The 22,400-nt window shown below is 35.8% G+C and overlaps 1 long non-coding RNA gene across 8 annotated transcripts in view; it reads right to left on the reverse strand.

Annotated features, from left to right (window-relative positions):
- The window catches only part of LOC309660134, a 242,950-nt gene that overhangs the window by 204,402 nt on the left and 16,148 nt on the right, over window positions 1–22,400 (reverse strand). For 5 of the 8 annotated variants that reach the window (XR_014263177.1, XR_014263181.1, XR_014263182.1 and 2 more), the window contains 2 exons: window positions 4,503–4,728; window positions 1,079–1,411 (listed from right to left, as the gene is read on the reverse strand). The exons of 1 other annotated variant lie outside the window; for it this stretch is intronic. This is a non-coding gene — a long non-coding RNA (uncharacterized lncRNA). The remainder of the gene's footprint in view (window positions 1–1,078; window positions 1,412–4,502; window positions 4,729–22,400) is intronic. 2 more of the 8 variants (XR_014263179.1, XR_014263180.1) reach the window with 2 other exon arrangements.

The following is a 22,400-nucleotide window of genomic DNA, read 5'->3' on the forward strand; positions in this document are numbered from 1 at the left end:
AACAATCTAAATAACCCTATCTTTAATTTATTTCATAATGTGTATGGCAGAGTCCCAAGCTGCTGGCTCTAGACAAAGACTCAAGTAGAGAATAGATGATAAGAAACTGACTCTGTCGGGGAGTAGTTAAATAAACAATACCATATAATACACATATAAACACTAATTATTGCTAGGACTGAAGAGTATGACTGTGCCATTATATTTCTTCTTCCTAAACACCCTTCTGAGGAAGTACTTTTAGTTCTTATTTTGAGTTCCTTTTGGCCTTCAAGGCTATTCTTTGGGAGTACAAAGGTACAAAGAAAAATAAAGTTAAAATCATTAAGAAAGATTTCTTCAGAGTCTCCCAACTAAAGCCTTTGATGAAGCTCTTAAATATTATCAATAGATTGCTCAATTGTTAATTCTATAAAAATTATCCAAAATTTTAATGCTTTTCTAGAGTCTAGTGAATAATTCTAAGTATTTCTATTTGCTACATGAGAAAATGAAGGCAGATGATAAATTTCCCTAGATAGTTTTTTAAAGTGATATAAATAATCGAAATCACCTTTCACTCCCAGCATTCCCTAAGCAAGTTATTGGTTGCAGAGTGTAATTTATGTTTACAATGATTAGCTAATAGTTTGCAATATATTAAGTTCATGATGTAAAGTTGTGAATTTTAGAATGTGTATATAGTTTATTGTACAATGAGTCCTTTTTCATAATTACTGTGTACAGTAAGTATATTAATACCTATATTATATCTTTCTTAAAATAATACTTTAAAATTCTAGAGTTTCATAAGTGTTTCGTGTGAATTTTTAACTTAGTAAAAAATATTTACTGAGAATCTGGTATATGTCAGGCACCCTCAATATGCCAGTAATATAGCAATGAACAAGCCCTAATTTGAATGCTTATTGTTGGGAAATAATATACATACTGTGTTTGAAATAGTTATTGTTTTCTTTAATATGGTATATTGGAATGCACTGCAATGAAACAGTGACTTTTGTAATTTAATTATGGCAAAGCAATTTTTAAAATAGATAATCCATTACTAATGCTAAACATTCTCATGACCAATTACCTTTATATCATCTTGTCAGTAAGTGGCATTGAAAATCCAGTTTCTTCATTACTAATAATGCTTTGATTTTATTGCTTTCATTTTATGCATGGTGGCAATGGAAAGTTCTACACAAGTCGCTGAATTTTGCGGTTCCACAAGACGGTTCATCGTTCTACTCTACTGTAGCTGGATAATATCCTTTCTGTATTACTTGTGCTTGTTCTTTTAGTTCATCTTCTTTCTATTCTATTCTCTCTCTCCTCCCCTTGAGGCTGCTATTATTCTTCTCCACCCTCCATCCCATAACAAACTTTCCCAGCAAACTTGACTCCAGGGCCCCTTTGTGCCATCCTGGAAAAAGAAAACAGTGTGTGAAATATGCTTTAATAGCATGTCTTTGCTGCTTATATAAAGGAACACTGTAGGTAGAATAACACTTCATTTTTCTGTGATATATTGCCATATTGTAACATCATTGCCAAGGGACTTATTTTGTCAATACATTTAACAGTAAATTTCTCTATGAGCATATCAACTGGAAAAAAATGTCTATTATTCCTGATGAACTGGCAAATTTCCTATTATTAAACACTGAGCATTGTATGATCAACTACATTTTTCCTTAACTGACAAGAAACTTGGAGCCAGGAACCAAGCTTTATGGGACCACAGGTCTATATAATTTTGGTAGCCCTAAGAAAAGAGAATTCAAAATCATGAACACAAAATTAAGTGCAGGGCTATGGAAGGGGCTCATGTAAGTTCAGAGACTTGAAGCTTAACCTTTTTTAGCTACATGGCAAATCCACTTCTGCTTGGAACTAAGATTTATGCCCAGCTGCTACTATTTTCCTCTATCATTGTTTCTTAATGCACTAGCTACCTTGTTATCCTTACACAGTTGGGATCTAATTGGTTGTTTATCTAAAATTTCTGAAAAATATGGAAATTATTAAAAATTACATACACATAAACATATTCTTTAAACCAAAAACACATAAATATTAATTTGTTTGTTAATCTTTTCATTGATATCCAAGGCTTTTTATTTGGGTAAGGAATTAAATGGAGGTTAGTTAACAGAGGTTTTCTTCTGTTTAATTACCCCATCCTCATCTTTATAATTTGAATTTTATATTTTAATTTTGGACTAATGGTTTTATACTTCATGTACCTGTGCTTTTATTATAAGATGCCTCCAAATTATTTCAAAATAGGTGGATTAAAATTATACTTACGACTACTTGTACATAAATTTTCTAATTTGTAGATTATCCATGATAATGTTGTCATATATGGCTGATTACCTTGGACTTTCCTGAGTTGCTTCTTTTTGTTATTTTTGGCATATACTATATAAACAAAAGATAATTTATCCCACTCAAAACATATGACAAAGTTTTTGTTGTATGTAATTTAGGACTATGTTGCTTCAACTTTCCAAAATCCTAACTGAGTATACATTAGGTACCATTTCTTATACACACCGATTATTTAAGTATACTCAAAAATAATAAAGGTGGGTAGATGTGTGTGTGTGTGTGTGTGTGTGTGTGTGTGTGTTTTAATGAACAGGCAAAAGTAGAAATGAGTCAATGTTTCAACATAGCTTTTGTATTGAAGTTAACATATGCTTTTAAATTTGCCTAGGGACAAACTGTAGAAATATTAGCTATTGTCAATCTGTTTTGTCACACAAGAATGAACAGCAAATGGTCATTGGTATTTTCATCTGACCTTCTGGTGTGGAGTTTTAAGAACCTGCAATAGTGCACAGATGTGTACTATCCTTTAAAATCTGCATCTAATCTTCTGGGCTCAGTTTCAGAATCCAGTGCTATCATTTAAAACAAATATAGTTTGTTCTTTCATCTGTGCAGCATAACAGAAGAATTTTAATCAAAGTCAGACACATATTCTGAAAGAAATCACTGTCTACCCTTCCATGAAAGAACTAAATTTCAGTGCCTTACTTCAAATTTTACTTGTTCAATAAATTAATTTCACACGTCTTATTTTGAGTCATCCAAGATGGAGTGATTTCATTTCTTAACAAAAGATGGTTTGTTTCATAGTGTGTACCTTGCTATGAGCTTTAGTAAATTCTGAAATCCATTAATACAGGAAATTTGATTTTACACCATTTTGCAGACTAAAATAGCATGTTATTGTATGGATGAAAAAGAACAATTAAAAACTTTTAAAATATTTTCTGAGGGAAAGTTAAGTTTAGGTTATTATGAAAATACTGCTTAAATCAATAGGCCTTATAAAACTGTAAGATTAACAAATATGAGTTCTTTTAGAATTAACAATCTAGGTCTTTATTCTCAGTGTAACATAATCATGCATCATTGTAAGTTGCAGTTTCTGGAACGTGGTCATTGTTTACGTTTTGAATGTGTGACAGCACAATGTTGGAGAAGTACCTAAGATGGATACTGAAAATAATGGGGGATTAAAAGTGATACCATAATAGAATGGACTAAAATTACTGGTGCGGTTACACCTGGGAAAACTGAAAAAAAGAGAAAATAAGATTGAAACACATTAAAACAGGGGAATTTTAATAGGCTGAACTGTGATGTTTCCACTAACTTTAATGTTGTAAGACATTTAGAAAAGGAAATTTAAGAAACTTTTTTAAGCACTGATTTTCATAGTGAGCTCTAAACATAGGCAATTTGTCACCCTTAGGAGGTAGTGTACAGTAAAAATACAAAATAATTCATGCAAGATTTAGATATGTGATGAATGATGATATACAATTGGCTTATTACAGGAAATAAAGAAGCTTAAGAAAAGTACTTCTGATCAAAGCAAGGAGAGCAACCAAAGTTTGGTGCCCCTGTGCAATAGAATACTGCAGAGATGAGAAATTTGTCTCTAATTATTATGTTTCATTTTTCCACTTTGAGAATATAATACATTTTTACAATGTAGCCTATCATGAAAAATGATCTAAAGTAATAATATTTTAAATGAACATAAGTAATAACTGATTTATGAGACAATTACTCTAGTTGTTCACTCTAAGCAGATATATATATATATATATACATATACATGTTATAATCACATGTATATTTAAAATAAAATTTAAGATATTGCAAAAATTCATAGTGAGTATTTGCTTCATGATGACTACTTAGGTATTCGGTATTGACTTCAGAAATCACAGCTCCAGTTTTAGGATCTAACTTCCCATGAAACAAATTTGCCTGCCTGTTGCAACAAGTATAAGTATGTCATTAAAGACTGTAAAAGTAACTTGCTAAAAATGCCAGCTTGCCTCTTCCAGTTTGCTCTTTGAATGGCCACAAATTTTTGTTTGTAATTCTTATTGCATGAATCCCTCAGGATAGGCTTGGTTATGCTGTGGTAACAAACAACCCTAAATGTCTCAGTGGCTAACACAACAAATGTTTATTGTTTTGCTCACTCTGTACATCTGGTGCAGATCATTTGAGGGTATCGCTCTTCATTGTCTTTCAGAGACCAGACTGATGGATGTTGCAACCACTATCTGGAATGCTTCCAATCACTGTGACAGCAGGAAAGACAGTTCATGAAGGTCTCACTCTGTCAGTTAAACGTTTTGGCCCAGAAGTGACCCATGTTGCTTCTGTTCATGACTCCTTTGGCCAGAACTAGTCACATGGGCTCACCTGAGGAAGCCAAGTAAAGAGGAAATCAGAAAAGAAAATCCTACCAGGTAGCCAAAGATCAGAAACAGTTGGTGAACTGCACTAATGATTTCCACACTGTACATACAGCACCAACCTGTTTTAAAGGCAACTATTATTGATTGAATAACTCATTTGAAACACAACCATGACTAAAAAGTAATATTAAAAGGCCATTTTTGTTGGCCTAGAAGAGTGAAAGAAGCCTTCTTAAGAGCCAGCTTCTGCTGGGATTCCTTGCTATCGTTTCAGTGTACTTCAAAAGCCTTCTACTAATTGTAAGCTTGGGTAGAACTGCTATTTTGTTGAGTGATGTCAGTTACAAAAAACACTTCAGCAAGAGTGGAGAGCTCTTGGCAAGCTATCTGTCTCACTGGGAAACAAATTTCTGGAGAAGGGAATAACTGTACATGCTGTTATCACTGTCTTAAACTGAGAATGATCTCAGCCTTAAAAGTTGTTTCATCAAGGCCCTGCTGAAAACTTAGCCATTTTAAGGACAGATGTCCTGCCAGAATGCTTATTGACTGGCTGTCACTAGATAATGTATTACTAAGTAAACTGAGAAACAAACTGAAGTCTCAAATGCAGGAAAAATTTTCCCAGTCCATTAAGGATAAGAAAGAAAAGGATTTTAGGGCTGTTTCAAAAATACAGCAGTGTCTGAATCTTGGAACATTATCTGTGTGGTGGGAACGACCAAAAACAAAGTTAGTTTCACACAATGCTTTATATTCAATTTCCCATTTTCTCTAGGATGAACATTTTGAAAATGAAACAGTGGTTGAGGATCAAATATTAAAGCTTTTAGTAAATGTTGGCTTTGAAATATCCTTATCTTTGACATGCTGATTTTACAAAATAGGTCATAGATCCCAGAAATATTTAATTAAATAATACTTTGCATAAATATTTCAAACTTTGCCATTTTAATGTATTGGGAAGATAGAATTAATGTTTATAGATAGATTTTTTTAGTGTTTTGTATTGTATTGCAAGAATAAAATAAGATATGTGAAGAAAAGATTGCTATCTTTTGGAATATAACAACCTAATAATTATTTTTATTATTAAACAGAAGTATTAACAGCTAATGTTTCTTAAATATTTACCATGTGCCATGCACAATTATTATGAAAACTTTATATGTATTCACTAATTGTATTCTCACAACAATCCTCTGGTGTAGGTATTATTATTATTATCAGCAATTCATGAATGAAAAACATTAAGACATTCTGAATCCCAAACTTTTGCATTCACATTTTTTTTAGAATATGGGCTTTGAAGACAAAGAAACTTGAGTTCCAAATCTTACTTTACATTTAGTAAAAGTGGCAGCCACTTTCAACAAATTATGGAACCTCTGTAAACACCAATTTCTTCATTTGCAAAATTCACAATCTTTTGATGGGAAAAAGTATGAGTAAGAATGGAAATTATCAATACTTAGCACACTTAGGTCCAAAAAACATCAGGTAATATCATCATCATCACCATCATCATTATTATCAGATATAAAGGAAAGCATTGTGCATAATCTCAGTAATATAGTGGATACTTAACATATATTAGTTACCTTTCTTGTATTTCTTCAAAAGTCATAATAGGCTGAAAAGACAAAAGACTACTCCACATGTGAAATGGAATCTAACCTGTATGGAATTCCACAGGACTATGAGAACTGTGTCTGTGAATGACCTTGAAATGAAAACCCAGGGACTATTTTTAATCCTATTTCTAAATTTAACTGTGTCGTAGTCTTATATTAGTCCTCTCATTGTCAGGGAGTTTGGTGTTCATTTAACATACACTGAGTACATTTTTCAGTGTATCAGCTTTCAAATCCTGGCTTAGAACGAGTTTCAATGACTATTCACATTTCCTGCAGAGGCATGGTGGAATTTAATAAAAGATCTGTGGATTGAAGGGGGAGTAGGATATCAGGGTATGAAAGATTTGTGACAGCTCTGATATATTTCTTTCCTCTGCTCAAAAGCAAAAACCACAAAGCACTTTAAAATTACTGAGAAAATTACAACTGAATGTTAGTACTCTTTAAATCCATGCATCACCTCTGACTATTAAAATGAATGTAAAGTTAAAGTGTATTTGAGGTTCAGTGATTTAAGTAAAAGTTCTCTGGGACCGAAGGTATCTCCTATACTGTCTGATTAAGGATACCCATCTGCAAAACTAAATGATGCACCAACATTGCAGGCTCAAATCAGTTTAATTGATTTGTGTGTATCATTATCCTCTCTGGTATGCTTATGTTTTCAATTGTCAAAAGCAGACTTTGCCGATTAAGAGCTATGTTACATATACAGCAGTCAGAGGATGGAGAGTCCTATCATTCGTCTATATCATACAGTGCTGGCCAAGAACATTACTTTTCAAAAATGGAAAACATACAGCTTGAGAAATAGGTACAATGACACATTAATTCATGCAAATCCAGGAGACTAATGTGGAGGTGGTGCTATACTTAAAAACTAGTTTGGGTTCCAGGATGGCCAAGTAAAAGATCCAAAAGCTGACTGAAGGTAAACTTAGCCCTATTATGTTAGCCTAGCAAATTGAAAGAGATGTCACAAGAAATTTTTCTGAAGTAGGTAAGAATCTTGACTAATAATTGCCATTAAAATGAATTTTTCAGGGATTTCACTGGTGGCGCAGTGGTTAAGAATCCTCCTGCCAATGCAGGGGACATGGGTTCTATCCCTGGTCCGGGAAGATCCCACATGCGGCAGAGCAACTAAGCCTGTGTGCCACAACTACTCAGCCTGCGCTCTGGAGCCGGTGAGCCACAACTACTGAGCCCGCATGCTGCAACTACTGAAGCCCGCACGCCTAGAGCCCGTGCTCTGCAACAAGAGAAGCCACCACAATGAGAAGCCTGCGCACCGCAACGAAGAGTAGCCCCTGCTCACTGCAACTAGAGAAAGTCCGCACGCAGAAACAAAGACCCAACACAGCCAAAAATAAATAAATAAATTTATTTTTTAAAAACTTATTTTTTAAAAAAAGCTGAAAGTATGTATCACCTTGCTTATTTCTAATAAAAATTAGCCACACATTAAATCATTTTTTGTTTAACATTCCTACTAAGTTTTTGCTAGAATAAAAATATCAAGCTACAAAATCTAATGACAATATTTAACATCTTTGTTGATGCTAACAGATTTGAAATTTAAAATTTCCATTTGTCCAAGGGATTTAAAAACTTCTTTTTTATTATTATTTCATTGATGGAGATGAGGAAAAGAGAATATATATGTACACCAAGTTGTTATGGATGAAGAGCACTTTGATTTAAAAAAACAAAAAGATAAGCTAACACCCTTGTATGGGTTGGCTAGTACTAATTACAAAGAAAATTGCTAAACTTTGCTTCACTGGCTAAAATACATCAGTTGAGGCAACAAATAAAATTTAAGGCTCCATGTTCAGGAAAGGCTACTTAGGAGTAAAGAAGTCAATGAGAATAAATTCTCTCTCCTCTCATTTCTCATTAAAACATTCTGGGAGTTGCATCTGTGAGGAGCAACTCACTCTGCCAACCAGAAAAGTTAGGGTTAAAACTATATACAAAAATTGAATACTGCTATCCCAGTCATGAAGTGGTATCCCTGCAGGGTGATCCTACTCTTCTGGAAAAGAGTTAGAAAAAGGCAAATAAACTGCAGGCAAGCAGCAGATCCAAGGTCCAAGAATCATGATCAGCAAAGCAATCAATCACCAGACAAATCCACCATGAGGCAGAGGAAAATACCTTGAGAGTATCATGCTTTGGAACCAATTATGGAACATTACAGATAATGGACAGTGTACACCATCACTTTCTTCTTGATGTCCTGCAGCCCTAACATACAGTCTCTTTTGAAAGCTTATGCTCAATGCTTAATCTGATGTGGTTGGGAAGAAGAACAAGCTGTTTTCTACCTCTCTCAATTCTTCTGACTTACTCTGGAGCTTTCTGAAACATGCAAGAACAAATATTTTAAAAATCTTGCTATTTTTTCAGGAAAAAAATATACAAATAAGCCTTTGTCAGTCACAGCCATACCTTACTGAAAGTGACTTTTGATTGATGGTGACTTGTAAAATAATGTATTACCTTGTAAGGAATATTTGTGGGAAGGCAATATACAGGTGTCTTTGTGATTAGTTCTTGTTTGTGTGTGTGTGTGCTCTAAGGGATTAGTTTTTTCTTTTTTAAAATTTTTAACATAAAACTCTTCTTTCTTCCTCTGCAATTCTTGAGTACCACTGAGAATATTTTGATTATTTTTGGTGCCACTGTTTGATAGTCTTCTTTCTTTAGGTACAATTCTCTGACATACACTGCTTGACAGAAAAAAGTATCTACAAGAATTTCCTGAGAAGACATTCATATGCAGCATGTGTTAGATTTTTCATTTTCATTTGGCATTTTCCAACTCAACTAATTATGTTATCACTCAATGTACACATTAAAAAAGAAAGTTCTAAGTAAGAAAAAAACACAAAAAACCTTGAAGTCCTGCTGCCTAACTTTAGAGATATTCCTGACATCTTTAAATAGAAGAAAATTATATTGGTGCTTTTACATATCTGCATATTGTGTGCTTCTCTGTCTCTCTCCACCTCCACCCTCTTTCTTTCTATATCTATGTCTCTAAAGACTTCTTTCTCGAGAATACAGGGTCTTTACTGATCCATTCAATGGTAATGGTTGCTACAGAGTTTATTGGCCTTTTCTGGGTTGTTGCTAGCTGTGGAGGTTTTGACACATTATATCTCTCCATCAAATATATCTATTACTTACATTTCTCATTCTCTTTCTTAGGCTATAAAGTATGCAGAAATTCTGCCAAATGTAAAAATGAATGGTCAATTGTGACATGAATTGAAAATGTGGCAATGAACATATACTACCAGTACATATTTACAAGCAAATACAGTGCTCCCCTTCCCGTATCCACGAGGGGGTTGGTTCCAGGACAACTACCTCCTCACGCTTGATAGCAAAGTCCACAGATTCTCAAGTCCCTTAAATAAAATGGTGTACTACAGTTGGCCCCCTATATTGTGGGTTCTGCATCTGCAGATCAAAAATCGAAAATCGAAAATCAATGGGAGGTTGGTTGAGTCTGTGGATGCGGAGCAAGCGAATAGGGAAGGCCGATTGTAACTGTATTTCATTATCTATTCCAATCGACTGTATTTTAATCAGTCAATCAGCCATTGATTATAAGGCACATCATTATATGCATTACATGCATCACTAGGAAAGAGAACATATTTCTATTTAAATTTGACACATCATCACTTGTAAGATGAACCTCCATTTCATAGATGAAAGACATGGAGAAGGAGGGCACCACAGATTGATGAAATGTAGTAAACGTATGTATGTTGATGTGCCTTTTCCTCTTGTACTTCTAGTGTCAACTACCAAGCATATTACATTGATATTTTACTTATCTGCCTTCTTTCACTCTTCTTTTTTCAAATCAAATTTATGTGCAAGTAATTTTGCTGATTTGGCCTTGATTTTAGGATGCAGTTTAAGGCCTGTGCTTGGGTTCTCTCCAATGTATGTCATGGATCTTGGCACCATTTACTCCTGCAGAGTTAATTTCATTTATTCTGCCTTCAGTTGGCCAGTGACACAGATATCAGAGAGAGCTGGCACATGAGTCCACTACTTGGGAACCACTTTGTTATCCCAGATTAAAAGAATTATTCAAAAATACATATCAATTTTATGGAGTAGTATGCCATTCGTTATGTTAGTTTCTGTAATTCTTGATGATTTTGAAATATTTTAAAATTAAATATTTAAAGGTTTAAATAAGAAAAATAATACATATCAATTTTAAAAGCATTTGGGCTAAGATCTACAAAATTGTGAGGGAGGAAAAGTTAGTCTTCAGTGTCACCCTTGTTCCTGATGGCTAATTTTCTTACTTAGTATTCCAAAACATAAAGGTCAGAGGGTGCCCTATTATTCTGGGTAAAGCCCACAGCTCCTACTAACAGCTGTGTGTTCTTTCTCTTATATTCTTAGGGATAGCATTTTAGCAATAAGCAAATATGATAATATTATCCTTCCAATTGGACAAAGAGAGGGAAGTGAGACTCTGCCCCCAGAAAAAAAATGATATGCATTTAACACTGACCTTTAGGAAAGCAATTAATATTTTTTTTATCCTATAATTAGGGACTTTAAGTGAGTTAGGTAGAGGCAGGGCAGTTTTAGAACAAATAACAAAGGAGAGAAATTATGACAGGTTACCAGGTAAGATATTTTGGGGAAGGTGGACCTTCCATCTATCCACAGTGTATAGTTAGAACTTAAAGTCATTAATGCCAAGGACCAGCCTAGATTTAGGGAAAGCATTTGCTTCATCTCAAAGAAAACTTTACAATAGTCACACAGTAGATTCTAGAAAAAAAGCCATTCATTTACTCATTCATCTAATCTTTTTTAGCATCTGTTATCAGCCTGGCCTGGGCTTGGTGTTAGGGAGATAGCAATAAAATAGATTTAGGTTTTGCTCTCATGGAGTTTATAATACGGCAGAGAGTATAGGCATTAAATAAGTAATTTTATGTGTAGTAGGCATTATAAAAGAGATATGCAGGATGTTATGGGATCCAATCTAGTGTTTGACAATCTAGGGTTGGGTCAAGGAGATGACATCTTATTTGAGACCTCAAAGATGGGTGCATAGTAACTTGGTGCAAGTAGGGAATGGGGCAAGACTTCCAGGCTCAGGGAAAAGTCAGTCTTTTTGAGGGCCCAGAGGCCAGAGTGTTAACAGTACCTCACTAAAGCTAAAAGAAACTAACTGTGAAAGAAATATAAGAAGGTATGTAAGAGATAAGATTGAGATGATAGGTGAGCACCACCCACATTGTGGAAGGCCCTGTAAGCCATTTAAGTAGCTTGGATTTTATTGTAAAAGACATTGAAATATATTAAATGGTCTTAAGCAAGACTTAACCCATTTTATGCTTTTACTTTTTACTTTTTTAATATTCTAGCTGAGAGTAAAGAATAGATTAAAGAAGGGATTGACTGAATGCAAGAGAACACTGAGAAAGCCATTGGAGTAGACCAGTTGGGACCACCATGCTGGGAATAGAGAAGGGTGGTTGGCATCCACAGGAAAGCAGGGGAAAAGTGGATAAATCTGAGAGCAATTTGGAGGTTGATTCTTTAAGATTTATGTGCTCAATGAAGAAAAAGAAGCCATCAAGGATGACTGCATGAACGCCAGTTTTCCCTCTTGAGCAACTGGGTAGGTAATGATACCATTTCTGAAAACAACAACAAAAACCAAACCAAACAAACAAACAAAAAGAGGGGGAAAACAACAAAAATGGGGAAAATTCCAGAGGAACTCTGACATTAAGGATCAAGTAATAAAGAGAGAGGTGACAGAGGAGATCAAAAAGGTACAGACAATCAGTAGAAGGAAAATCTAAAAAAAAGAAAGAAAAATTGTTAAAGAAACCAAAGAAAGCATTTCCAGAGTGAAAATCAACAATGTCAAATGCTACTGAAAAATCAAGCTACATAAAAACTAGAATTGTTCTACTGGAGTTATTGACATGGTACTCACTGGCAGCCATGGAAAGACTAGTTTTGACAGGGTAGTACAGGTAGAAAGCACCAGGAATAACTGAGAAGGGAGGTAATGGGATTATAGAATATAAACTCATTTGAGAAGTTTGACAGTTAAAGGGAAGATATGAAACATGTTTACATGCATATGGAAAGCAGCCATATGTGAGAGTGTGTGATAGTCAAGGGTTTTTTTGAAAGCAACTAATAAAAACTAACCTTAAACTAGTTTAAATAAAAAGAGAGGAAATTGCTTACAAGGATACAAAGGAATCTCAACGAACCCAAGGGCAGGCAGAGAACACAATTGGCCAGAATCCAATTTACTAACTGATTAATTTACCAGGTTTGCTTGTTTGAAGAGCTTTAGTTGACCAGATTTTATTGCGATTACATAAATATTTGTGGGAATGTTTATTTTTGTGTCTTCCCTACTCTCTGTTGCTAGAGTGGAAGACCAAGGTGAAGGTAAAGAAGACTGAAGGGAATAAGATAGTATAATCACAAGAATGTACATAATTTTTTGTGGATATATTCTTCTTATGACTATATTTTTAATAAGTATTATAATAAACATATTCTTCTGTGGATAATGCTTATTATAATATATATTCATAAGAATATATTCAAAATTATGTTCTTATTAATATAGCCTTCTCAAACCCTTCATTTGCATGCCCTTATCTTAGTGGTCAGCAATTAAGAGAATAGGTGGCATCCATGTGGCAGAAGAAATGGTATAGGGTTGGGCACACCCAGAATAGCAACTGGGAGAAGCACCTAGGAATCCTGCAAAAGGGGGCTACTGAGAAATCTCTGTTGATTTAGGAATCAGGGACAGAAAGAAAAGAAAGCAGATGGAGTTTAAATCTCAATAAAAAATCCATTTCTGATTTCAATAAAAAAATAATTTCTGACTGTATTATTACAGTAATGTAGGGCCTTAATCCATAACTGGTGTGAAAAGAAAAAGGAGGGATATGGCTAGTTTTCTTCTTTCATAGCCAAACTTCTGAAATGAATGCATGATCTTAATAATACCTAATATTTTGGAACACTTACTATGTGACAAGGTTTTTATTTTGTCTTTATAACAATTTATGGTGTACTTATTATTATATTATCCTTATTTGATTGAGTCAGAAGGAGATTAAACAATTTGCCCAAAGTTGCAGTGTTTTTTTGTTTGTTTGTTTGTTTTAATTTATTTATCTTTATTTATTTATTTTTGGCTGTGTTGGGTCTTCGTTTCTGTGCGAGGGCTTTCTCTAGTTGCGGTGAGCGGGGACACCTCTTCATCGTGGTGCGCGGGCCTCTCACTGTTGCGGCCTCTCTTGTTGAGGAGCACAGGCTCCAGACGCGCAGGCTCAGTAGTTGTGGCTCACAGGCCCAGTTGCCCTGCAGCATGTGGGATCTTCCCAGACCAGGGCTCGAACCTGTGTCCCCTGCATTGGCAGGCAGATTCTCAACCACTGCGCCACCAGGGAAGCCCAGTTGCAGTGTTTTTAAAGGATGTAATCAGTATTCAGACCTGGAAGATCTGCTTCTGGAGCTCTGGTTCTCATAAACAGTAAACAACTAGTGATGCATTGCTATCACTTTGTCTGGTTTGTCTCTATAACAGCCAATTCCTATCCCACCACACTACCAGTATTGCATTCTTACAGTCGTAAATAATCGTCTAATCATCAATTCCTAACAACACTTCTTGACCGCTCTTTAACTTTTAATGAAGCCTGTTTTGAAGCATTCTCTTCTCTTGATATCTGTAAATATTCTTCTTTTTCTTCTGCCTTTTTCAACACTTCTATCTCCTCTGTCTCCTTTTTTGGCTCTTCTGCACTTGCCCTCTAAGGGAGGGTTTGTCTCAAGTCTTCAAACCTGAGCCCAAATCTGCATATAGTACTTTAGTCTCCTTTAGGAATAAGACCCTTAAAGGAAATTCTCTCAGCAAAAACCTTTTTACTCCAGTAGAGCTACATACTGTAACTTCCAAAGCCTGGGGTTGCATGATGAATACACAGACCCCCACAGCCATGATGTATCTCTGATTGACTCTTTATTGACACTCTCTATGTGAAGCCTCTCACTGTCCACTGAATGGCACCATTCCTCACACACACCAGGACTAAAATATGTGCTGCAACCTGTAGACCCTGTACCCTGAACAGCCTTGCCAGACTGGTCAAGCTATTTGCACAATCTAACTAGATAAATTTCCCTTGTCCCATCTGATCCTGGATCACTTTTCTCCACCATTTTCAGTGTTACTTCCTGGTTCCAGCATACCTTATGCTTTAATTAGATGTTGCAGCCTAGTTTCTCTATATAAACTTATCACTGCAGCTTAGTTGGTGTACTTGATGACTCCAAAACACACTTTGTACTGTCCAGGAGAGCAGACAGTGGGCTCCGAAGTCAAACTATCTTATAATTGAGTTTTGAAAGTTCTTTATATATTCTGGATGAAGTCCTTTAGCAGATAAATGCTTTGCAAATATTTTCTCCCAGCCTGTGTCTTGTCATTTCATTCTTTTAAGAATGTCTTTCAAAGAGGAACCAAGATGGCAGAGTAGAAGGACGTGCTCTCACTCCCTCTTGCGAGAACACCAGAATAACAACTAGCTGCTGGACAATCATCAACAGGAAGACACTGGAACTCACCAAAAAAGATACCCCACATGCAAAGGCAAAAGAGAAGCCACAATGATACGGTAGGAGGGGCGCAATCACAGTAAAATCAAATCCCATAACTGCTGGGTGGGAGACTCACAGACTAGAGAACACTTATATCAAAGAAGTCCACCCACTGGAGTGAAGGTTCTGAGCTCCATGTCAGGCTTCCCAACCTGGGGGTCCGGCAATGGAAGGAGGAATTTCTAGAGAATCAGACTTTGAAGCCTAGTGGGAATTGATTGCAGGACTTTGACAGGACTAGGGGAAACAGAGATTCCAATCTTGCAGGGCACACACAAAGTAGTGTGTGCATCGGGACCCAGAGGAAGGAGCAGTGACCCCAGGGGAGACTGAACCAGACCTACCTGCTAGTGTTGGAGGGTCTCCTGTGGCTCACCGTGGGGACAAGAACATTGACAGCAGAAGTTCTGGGAAGTACTTCTTGGTCTGAGCCCTCCCAGAGTCTGTCATTAGTCGCATCAAAGAGCCCAGGTAGGTTCCAGTGTTGGGTTGCTTCAGGATAAAAAACCAACAGGGAGGGAACCCAGCCCCACCCATCAACAGTCAAGTGGATTAAAGTTTTACTGAGCTCTGCCCACCAGAGCAACAGTCAGCTCTACCCACCACCAGTCCCTCCCAACAAGCCTCTTAGATAGCCTTATCCACAAGAGGGCTGACAGCAGAAGCAAGAAGAACTACAATCCTGCAGCCTGTGGAAGAAAAACCACATTCACAGAAACATAGACAAGATGAAAAGGCAGAGGACTATATACCAGATGAAGGAACAAGATAAAACCTCAGAAAAACAGCTAAATGAAGTGAAGATAGGCAACCTTCCAGAAAAAGAATTCAGAATAATGATAGTGAAGATGATCCAGGACCTCGGAATAAGAATGGAGGCAAAGATTGAGAAGATGCAAGAAATGTTTAACAAAGACCTAGAAGAATTAAAGAACAAACAAACAGAGATGAACAATACAATAACTGAAATGAAAGCTACACTACAAGGAATCAATAGCAGAATAACTGAGGCAGAAGAACGGGTAAGTGACCTGGAAGACAGAAAGGTGCAATTCACTGCTGCAGAAAAGAATAAACAGAAAGAATGAAAAGAAATGAAGACAGCCTAAGAGACCTCTGGGACAACACTAAACACAACAACATTCACATTATAGGGGTCCCAGAAGGAGAAGAGAAAGAGAAAGGACCAGAGAAAATATTTGAAGAGATTATAGTCAAAAACTTCCTTAACATGGGAAAGGAAAGAGCCACCCAAGTCCAGAAAGCGCAGCAACTCCCATATAGGATAAACCCAAGGAGAAACACGCCGAGACACATAGTAATCAAATTGGCAAAAATTAAAGACAAAGAAAAATTATTGAAAGCAGCAAGGGAAAAATGACAAATAACATACAAGGGAACTCCCATAAGGTTAACAGCTGATTTCTCAGCAGAAACTCTACAAGCCAGAAGGGAGTGGCATGATATACTTAAAGTGATGAAAGGGAAGAACCTACAACAAAGATTACTCTACCTGGCAAGGATCTCATTCAGATTCGATGGAGAAATCAAAAGCTTTACAGACAAGCAAAGGCTAAGAGAATTCAGCACCACCAAACCAGCTCTACAACAAATGCCAAAGGAACTTCTCTAAGTGGGAAACATAAGAGAAGAAAAGGATCTACAAAAAACAAACCCAAAACAATTAAGGAAATGGTCATAGGAACATACATATCGATAATTACCTTAAACATGAATGGATTAAATGTTCCAACCAAAAGACACAGGCTTGCTGAATGGATACAAAAACAAGATCCATATATATGCTGTCTACAAGAGACCCACTTCAGACCTAGGGACACATACAGACTGAAAGTGAGGGGATGTAAAAAGATACCCCATGCAAATGGAAATCAAAAGAAAGCTGGAGTAGCTATACTCATATCAGATAAAATAGACTTTAAAATAAAGAATGTTACAAGAGACAAGGAAGGACACTACATAATGATCAAGGGATCAATCCGAGAAGAAGATATAACAATTATAAATATATATGCTCCCAACATAGGAGCACCTCAATACATAAGGCAACTGCTAACAGCTATAAAAGAGGAAATAGACAGTAACACAATAATAGTGGGGGACTTTAACACCTCACTTACACCAATGGACAGATCATCCAAACAGAAAATTAATAAGGAAACACAAGCTTTAAATGACACAATAGACCACATAGATTTAATTGATACTTACAGGACATTCCAACCAAAAACAGCAGATTACACTTTCTTCTCAAGTGCACACGGAACATTCTCCAGGATAGATCACATCTTGGGTCACAAATGAAGCCTCAGTACATTTAAAAAAACTGAAATCATATCAAGCATCTTTTCTGACCACAACGCTATGAGATTAGAAATGAATTACAGGAAAAAAACCGTAAAAAACACAAACACATGGAGGCTAAACAATACGTTACTAAATAACCAAGAGATCACTGAAGAAATCAAAGAGGAAATCAAAAAATACCTAGAGACAAATGACAATGAAAACACGATGATCCAAAACTTATGGGATGCAGCAATAGCAGTTCTAAGAGGGAAGTTTATAGGTATACAAGCCTACCTCAAGCAACAAGAAATATCTCAAATAAACAATCTAACCTTACACCTAAAGGAACTAGAGAAAGAAGAATAAACAAAGCCCAAAGTTAACAGAAGGAAAGAAATCATAAAGATCAGAGCAGAAATAAATGAAATAGAAACAAAGAAAACAATAGCAAAGATCAATAAAACTAAAAGTTGGTTCTTTGAGAAGATAAACAAAATTGATAAATCATTAGCCAGACTTATCAAGAAAAAGAGGGAGAGGACTCAAATCAATAAAATTAGAAATGAGAAAGGAGAAGTTACAACAGACACCACAGAAATACAAAGCATCCTAAGAGACTACTACAAGCAACTCTATGCCAATAAAATGGACAACCTGGAAGAAATGGACAAATTCTTAGAATGGTATAACTTTCCAGGACTGAATCAGGAAGAAGTAGAAAATATGAACAGACCAATCACAAGTAATGAAGTTGAAACTGTGATTAAAAATCTTCCAACAAACAAAAGTCCAGGACCAGATGGCTTCACAGGTGAATTCTATCAAACATGTAGAGAAGAGGCAACACCCATCCTTCTCAAACTCTTCCAAAAAATTGCAGAGGAAGGAACACTCCCAAACTCATTCTATGAGGCCACCATCACCCTGATACCAAAACCAGACAAAGATACTACAAAAAAAGAAAATTACAGACCAATATCACTGATGAATATAGATGCAAAAATCCTCAACTAAATACTAGCAAACAGAATCTAACAGCACATTAAAAGGATCATACACCATGCTCAAGTGGGATTTATCCCAGGGATGCAAGGATTCTTCAATATATGCAAATCAATCAATGTGATACACCATATTAACAAACTAAAGAATAAAAACCATATGATCATCTCAATAGATGCAGAAAAGGTTTTTGACAAAATTCAACACTGATTTATGATAAAAACTCTCCAGAAAGTGGGCATAGAGGGAACCTACCTCAACATAATGAAGGCCATATATGAGAAACCCCCAGCAAACATCATTCTGAATGATGAAAACCTGAAAGCATTTCCTCTAAGATCAGGAACAAGACAAGGATGTCCACTCTCACCACTATTATTCAACATAGTTTTGGAAGTCCTAGACACAGCAATCAGAGAAGAAAAAGAAATAAAAGGAATCCAAATCGGAAAAGAAGAAGTAAAACTGTCACTCTTTGCAGATGACATAATACTATACATAGAGAATCCTAAAGATGGCACCAGAAAACTGCTAGAGCTAATCAATGAATTTGGTAATGTTGCAGGATACAAAATTAATGCACAGAAATCTCTTGCATTTCTATACACTAATGATGAAAAATCTGAAAGAGAAATTAAGGAAACACTCCCATTTACCATTGCAACAAAAAGAATAAAACACCTAGGAATAAACCTACCTAGGGAGACAAAAGACCTGTATGCAGAAAACTATAAGACACTGATGAAAGAAATTAAAGATGATACCAACAGATGGAGAGATATACCATGTTCTTGGATTGAAAGAATCAGTATTGTGAAAATGACTATACTACCCAAAGCAATCTACAGATTCAGTGCAATCCCTATCAAATTATCAATGGCATTTTTTACAGAACTAGAACAAATCATCTCAAAATTTGTATGGAGACACAAAAGACCCTGAATAGCCCAAGCAGTCTTGAAGGAAAAAAACGGAGGTGTAGGAATCATACTTCCTGACTTCAGACTATACTACAAAGCTACAGTAATCAAGACAATATGGTACTGGCACAAAAACAGAAATTAAGATCAATGGAAGAGGACAGAAAGCCCAGAGATAAACCCACGTACCTATGGTCAACGAATCTTTGACAAAGGAGGCAAAGATATACAATGGAGAAAAGACAGTCTCTTCAGTAAGTGGTGCTGGGAAAACTGGACAGCTACATGTAAAAGAATGAAATTAGAACATTCCCTAACACCATACACAAAAATAAACTCAAAATGATTTCGAGACCTAAATGTAAGACTGGACACTATAAAACTCTTAGACGAAAACATAGGAAGAACACTCTTTGACATAAATCACAGCAAGATCTTTTTTTATCCACCTCCTAGAGTAATGGAAATAAAAACAAAAATAAACAAATGGGACCCAATGAAAGTTCAAAGCTTTTGCACAGCAAAGGAAACCATAAATGAGACGAAAAGACAACTCTCCGAATGGGAGAAAATATTCACAAACGGATCAACAGACAAAGGAATAATCTCCAAAATATATAAACAGCTCATGCAGCTCAATATTAAAAAAGCAACCCAATCCAAAAATGGGCAGAAGACCTAAATAGACATTTCTCCAAAGAAGACATACAGATGGCCAAGAAGCACATGAAAAGCTGCACAACATCACTAATTACTAGAGAAATGCAAATCAAAACTACTGTGAGGTATCACCTCACACCAGTTAGAATGGGCATCATCAGAAAATCCAGAAACAACAAATGCTGGAGAGGGTGTGGAGAAAAGGGAACACTCTTGCACTGTTGGAGGGAATGTAAATTGATACAGCCACTATGGAGAACAGTATAGAGGTTCCTTAAAAAACTAAAAATAGAATTACCATATGACCCAGCAATCCCACTACTGGGCATATACCCAGAGAAAACCATAATTCAAAAAGACACATGCACCCCAATGTTCACTGCAGCACTATTTACAATAGCCAGGTCATGGAAGCAACCTAAATGCCCATCGACAGACGAATGGGTAAAGAAGAGGTGGTACATATATACAATGGAATATTACTCAGCCATAAAAAGGAACGAAATTGAGTCATTTGTTGAGATGTGGATGGATCTAGAGACTGTCATACAGAGTGAAGTAAGTCAGAAAAAGAAAAACAAATATCATATATGAACGCATGTATGTGGAACCTAGAAAAATGGTACAGATGAACCAGTTTGCAGGACAGATGTTGAGACACAGATGTAGAGAAGAAACGTATGGACACCAAGGGGGGAAAACTGTGGTGGGGTGGGGATGGTGGTGTGCTGAATTGGACGATTGGGATTGACATGTATACACTGATGTGTATAAAATTGATGACTAATAAGAACCTGCAGTGTAAAAAGCCAAACAAACAAACAAACAAAAAACAACTAATACTAAACTTTCTTTGGGTTATTTGTATGGAACTATGTTAATATAAATGATTCAGACAGTACATGAAATTTCTAAAAATCTTATATGTTCTGGTATAATGTTATAAGTCATAATTCTAGTTATTACTTTAAAATGTATATCTCAGAAATAACTAAATTTCCTTGTCAATTGCATTATTATGAACTTTCATCAAATCTTTAACCGTGGTCACTTTAAGTCTTTTTTCATTTACAGACAGTTCAGGGTGCACTCTGATGCTTTTGCAAAAATGTTCTTATAAAAGGGTTTCATCTTCAAGGAATTCATGGAAAAGACTCTGACAAGTACAGGTTTCTGGTAACTGACTATACTGCTGAACTGAATGAATAAGCATTTTCAGAACTCTAATGGAAAACTGATGAATTCATAAAAGTGCTAACAAAAGATCAAGATAAAAAAAATTAATTACATGGAACTGAGTGAACTGATGAGGATGATTATAATTTTTGCGACTTTCTGTTTGAATAAAAAAAAGAAAAAAAAAGAAGCAATGACAAGGAAGGTAAAGAACTGTATTTCAAATGTTATATAAAATAAATAAATATGCTGACTAGTTATGCTCTAAAAAAAAAAAAGGAATGTTTTCAAAGAACAGACATTTTTAATTGTATTACGTTAAATTTATCAATATGTTTATCTGTGGGCAATGCTTTTTTTTTTTTTTTTTTTTAAAGATTTATTTATTTGATTGATTGATTGCTATGTTGGGTCTTCGTTTCTGTGCTAGGGCTTTCTCTAAATGCGGCAAGCGGGGACCATTCTTCATCGCAGTGCGCAGGCCTCTCACCATCGTGGCCTCTCCTGCCACGGAGCACAGGCTCCAGACACGCAGGCTCAGCAGCTGTGGCTCACGGGCCAGTTGCTCCGCGGCATGTGGGATCTTCCCAGACCAGGGCTCGAACCAGTGTCCCCTGCACCAGCAGGCAGATTCCCAACCACGGCGCCACCAGGGAAGCCCTGTGGGCAATGCTTTTACCTTTGAATCAAGTATTTGCCTAACCCAAGTCAGAAGGGTTTCTCGTATGTTTTCTTCTACAATTCATATAGTTTTAGGTTTAACAGTTTTTTTTATCCTATTTGACGATTTTTGTATTTGGTGAGAGGTATAGATCAAAGTTCATTTCCTTTGCATATAGAAATCCAACTGTTCAGGTATCATTTATTGAAAGATTATTCTTTCCTCCCTGAATTGTCTTTGGACCTTTGTCAAAAATCAATTGACCACATAGGTATTAGTCTATTACTAGACTGTCAATTCTGTTCCTATAGTCTATATTTCTCTTTTGGCCCCATTACTACATTGTCTTTATAACTATAGCTTTATAATAAGTATTGTAAATCAGGGAGTATTAGTCCTCCATGTTTTTTCTTCTTTTTAAAGCTTGCTTTGGTTCTTCCAAGTCCTTTGAATCTCCATATGAATTTTTTAGGATCAATTTTTCAATTTCTGAAAAAAAAGTCTGCTGAGATTTTAATTGGGATTGCATTGATTCTATAGATTAGTATGGGAGAACTGACATCTTAACAATATTGATTCTTCCTATCATTGAACATGATATTTCTCTACA

Source organism: Balaenoptera physalus, assembly GCF_965194825.1.
Source record: "Balaenoptera physalus genome assembly, chromosome: 4".
NCBI classification, from domain to species: Eukaryota; Metazoa; Chordata; class Mammalia; order Artiodactyla; family Balaenopteridae; genus Balaenoptera; species Balaenoptera physalus.